The 4,596-nt window shown below is 35.8% G+C and overlaps 3 non-coding genes across 3 annotated transcripts; all 3 read left to right on the top strand.

The window, feature by feature from the left end:
- Positions 1-884: 884 nt before the first annotated feature.
- Positions 885-956, top strand: Trnah-gug. Its single transcript has one exon. It is a non-coding gene; the product is annotated as a tRNA-His (tRNA).
- A 1,521-nt stretch (positions 957-2,477) lies between these two features.
- Trnah-gug lies at positions 2,478-2,549 on the top strand. The gene has a single exon. It is a non-coding gene; the product is annotated as a tRNA-His (tRNA).
- A 1,572-nt stretch (positions 2,550-4,121) lies between these two features.
- On the top strand, positions 4,122-4,193 carry Trnah-gug. The gene has a single exon. It is a non-coding gene; the product is annotated as a tRNA-His (tRNA).
- The last annotated feature ends 403 nt before the right edge of the window (positions 4,194-4,596 follow it).

Here is a 4,596-nt window from a genome sequence, read left to right as displayed (position 1 = left end):
AAACACTTTAACAGATCTTAGACTTCCTTTGCAAGATTTTAGTTTCTTCTTTTTAGTCTTCCATAAAATGAATAAACTATGTAATATTGCAATGACAGTATCTACCATCTCCTAGTGCAAGTTGTGAAAGATCTTTCAGCACTTTAGAGAGAATTAAAAATTATTCAAGGACAACTATGAGTCATGTTAGGCTTACTGATTTGGGCATTTTCTTTGTTGAAAAAGATATTGCAAAGAAATTGATTCAGAGTTGATTATAGATTCGTTTGCTGCTGTCTTGTTCATGTATCTTTATTATCAGTGACCTGATTACTTTACTAAATTAACTCTTCACTTTTTATTTCGAGTTAATTTCTGCTTTTCATTCTCATTATACGACTGGATAATAAGTGAGTTTTGTGTTGATGTAAATTGCTTGTGTTCGGTAAAACTAGTGGTTTTCTCCTGATCTTCATCAATTATGATATTGCTCGTCTCTGGTCACGGGTGTTTTTGTGTTCATTTTCGGTTCTTTAATGCTTAATATTAATTTGGTTATAATATGGATGGTCATCTCAAGACATACATATAGTCTGGTGACTCCTGTGGTCTTTCACCTGGAGGCAGTGATAAATTCCTCACATGGGACCTACATTTGAAAAAAATATCCAGTTTCTTCTGATGCATAGTGGTACAGTACGAATTAAAATAAAATTAACATAAGTAAGTAGCAATTCCCTGTGCGTTTTGTTAAGATGCATATTGATTTAAAAAACAGTGACCGCAGAGATCAGTGCAAGCGGGCTTATTGGAGCATGTCGGACTATGAAATTACCAATTTTCAAAGTGCTATTTTCTCTTAAAATAAATTGTTGCAATTATTTATAGTATTTATGTCTCTTCTAGCCGTGATCGTCTAGTGGTTAGGACCCTACGTTGTGGCCGTAGTAACCCAGGTTCGAATCCTGGTCACGGCAGTGTTCCAAACACTGTCACGGTGGAGCTAACTTTTTAGTTGATCTGAAAAGAGTGTACAACTATTTTGGAATTAGCAGATGAGTTTGCGAATAACTTTCTGAAATATTTTCTCGTACAGCTTGTATGAGTTTTCAAGTATGGCAAGCTTTGCCTTTTTGAAGATTTAGCTTCAATATCCAACTGAAGTTTGCAAATATCTCATTCTTTCCGTTGCTTAATTATTCGTCTTGTTCGATATTGGTGATTCATTTCTATTTCGTTTTCGCTTTGACTGAAAAGGATCAGCTGCATGCTGTTACTTGCTCTAATTTCGATTTCCATTTCATTTGGACGTAGCTGATATTAATTTCCACTGTTGTTTACTGTGTAGATGCAATAAATGAGCTGAGCGTACAACACAGTGCTCTCGTCTACGTTTCTCTGATTTTGCTCTATTTTCATTCGGAGTTGTAATGGCCGTTGAGATGTTTTAATTATTAACTTACTCCAGATTTTATAACTTTTGCCAGTGAAAGCAATTTCAGGATGGGATTTGTTGGGACACCAATTTTTTCCTTTTCTATGTATTCACTCTTTCTTATTCCTGGAATTCTGCACCTGAATCAGTAGCCTTATTGATCGCCAATTTTGTGCTTGGTGTGGGTAGTTTCCATGTCTGGGACACTTTATTCCTTTTTTTCTAGGCCTGATGAATACTTCATGCAGCTTAATGCGTGAATTTTATATGTACATTGGCTGGACAGTCGATTTGTTACAGCGTTCTATACTGGATTCTCACTTATTTTAGGCGATTAATTCGGCAATATCTCACATAAATGCATGTCCATAAACGTTCTTGATATCACTATTTTTCTTATAGCGGTTTGACTAAATCGCTTCTGCTTCTTTGTTTTTAGTTCATGCTGTTATCCGACTTTGGTAGCGCTATGTTTTAGTCTTCTTTCGCTTTACCAAAAGCTTTATCCTTTCGTTCCATTGCTGATTTTCTTGCTTGTTTTCAGTTTAAATTTGTTACTTTTTCGTTTAATGTATACTTAAATTATTTTCCACCATTCATTTCTGGCGCTATCCTTCGGCTTCTTGGTAATTTTAGAAAACGACATTGCAGAACATCCAGAGGTATTACCGGTATTCGAGATCAACTCCTTCTGAATTCGCCGTTAAGAAAATCAATATTGATTGAGTGTCACACAATCATTTACTTGTTGTTTCTCCTGAATTCGATTGAAGAAATTTAAGGTTCTGCTAAGGTGGTCGTTTTGAGTTTGTCAAACCTATCGGCATTTGCATTCATAAGCATCACAATCAAATTTCGTAACTCGAATGGACCTTTTCTAAGGTGAAAATGATAGTTCTGAAAACGAAGAACCGCAGGCAATTACCTAGCGTGATCTGCTGAAGCTGCAAGCGGTCGAGCATTAGCTTATTGGAGCATATCGAACTGTGAAATTGCAATTTTCTTCCATCTCTAAAATTTTGTTAGATTATTTGTAACATTTATTGTTTTTATGTCTTCTTTAGCCGTGATCGTCTAGTGGTTAGGACCCTACGTTGTGGCCGTAGTAACCCAGGTTCGAATCCTGGTCACGGCAGTGTTCGAAACACTGTCACGGTGGAGCTAACTTTTTTGCATATCTACACACTGAATCTACACAATACGCATCCGAAAATATACACTCCTTTTTATTTAAACGAGGAAATTCGCTTTTGGTTTAACTATTTTTTCTACTGAACAACAGCGAAAGATTCCCAACTTCTCGTCGTTGTTGGTCATTTTAGAGCCCAAGTAATTTGGTTCTTTCCCTGCAACCTCCGTCCTATACCATCACATTCCAACTGATTTAAGCTTTTGAAGTTGCTGCAAACTCCTGGTGTAACTTGTTTTCTATTCACTATTTTTTTTATCATCATATTATATGCTTCTTATGTGTGTACTACTTTCTTCTGTTAATAATTGGTTGTTGCTTGCTTAGTGTTTTTCACTTCTATTTGTAATGCCATTAAATACCAACTTCTTGAAGATCGCTGCTGCTGTATTTACCTTATCCATATTAAGCATGTCATGTGGTTTGTCAGCACTTTCAAGATTGGATTTGTGGGGACACCATTTTTTTCCTTTTCCATGTATGTATTCACTCTTCCTTATTCCTGAAATTCTGCACCTGAATCAGTCGCCTTATTGATCTATAAATTTGTGCTTGGTGTGGGTAGTTTCCATGTGTGGGACACTTTATTATTTTTTTTCTTTACCTGATGAATACTTTATGCAGCTTAATGCGTGAATTTTACATGTACATTGACTGGACAGTCGATTTGTTGCAACGTTCTATACTTGATTCTCACTTATTTTAGGCTATTAATTGGGCAATATCTCACATGAATGCATGTCTATAAACGTTCCTAATATAACTATTGTTCGAATACCGGTTTGACTAAATCGCTGATGCTTCATTGTCTCTAGGTCATATTGTTATCCGACTTTAATAGCGCTATGTTTCAGTATTGTTTCGCTTTAGCAACAGCTTTATCCTTTTGTTACATTGCTAATTTGCTTGCTTGTTTTCGGTTTCAATTTGTGGGTTTCTGGTTTATTGCACACTTAAATTATTTTTCACAATTTATTTCTGGAGTTTTCCTTCGGCTTCTTGGTAATTTTAAGAAAACGACATTCCTACCTCTAGATGTTACCGGCAGGGCATTCGAGATCAATTCCTTCTGAATTCACCGTTAAGAAAATCAATATTGATTGAGTGTCACACAATCATTTACTTTTGTGTTTCTCCTGAATTCCAGTGAAAAAATTTAAGGTTTTGCTAAGGTGGTCGTTTTGAGTTTGCGAGCTTATGAGATTTTTGCATGTCTGTGATTCAACAAATAGTAAAGTTAATACTGACTGCTGAATCATGACTTTGTCAAACCTATCGGCATTTGCATTCATAAGCATCACAATCAAATTTCATAACTCGAATCCACCTTTTCTAAGGTAAAAATGATAGTTCTGAAAACGAAGAACCGCAGGCGATTACCTAGCGTGATCTGCTGAAGCTGCAAGCGGTCGAACATTAGCTTATTGGAGCATATCGAACTGTAAAATTGCAATTTTCTTCCATCTCTAAAAATTTGTTAGATTATTTGTAATATTTATTGTGTTTATGTCTCCTATAGCCGTGATCGTCTAGTGGTTAGGACCCTACGTTGTGGCCGTAGTAACCCAGGTTCGAATCCTGGTCACGGCAGTGTTTAAAACACTGTCACGGTGGAGCTAACTTTTTAAGTGTTTATAAACTTTATCTAAAAAACATATTACTTTTTTGAGCACTATGACATTGGCTAGAGTATAAGAGGACTGTTTTGCAGTTAGAACAGAAAGTTCTTCCTGCTTATGTTCAATGTGGAAGGTTTGAGAACACTAGAAATTCCAGATGATAGATTTCATTTTCTTAGTTCTAACAGTATACCAGGAATATTTTTTTCCTGAGTCAAATTAATAAGGACAGTCTTAATCAATTATTAAAATTATCAAGTAACAGTCTGCAGAAGAAACCTACAATTGGAAATCTCCTCCACGTGTAATTTCTTCTATTGCTTTTTCTCAAGGAAACTTTTCGTTACACTGGAGTGCGGTAGCGTAATCATTCT

The sequence above is a fragment of the Dendroctonus ponderosae genome, unplaced genomic scaffold (genome assembly GCF_020466585.1).
Source record: "Dendroctonus ponderosae isolate FM_Combo_2020 unplaced genomic scaffold, Dpon_F_20191213v2 Dpon_F_20191213_8, whole genome shotgun sequence".
Lineage (NCBI taxonomy): Eukaryota > Metazoa > Arthropoda > Insecta > Coleoptera > Curculionidae > Dendroctonus > Dendroctonus ponderosae.
The sequence above is the reverse complement of the archived record's forward strand: the minus strand, read 5'-3'. Positions and strand labels throughout refer to the sequence as shown.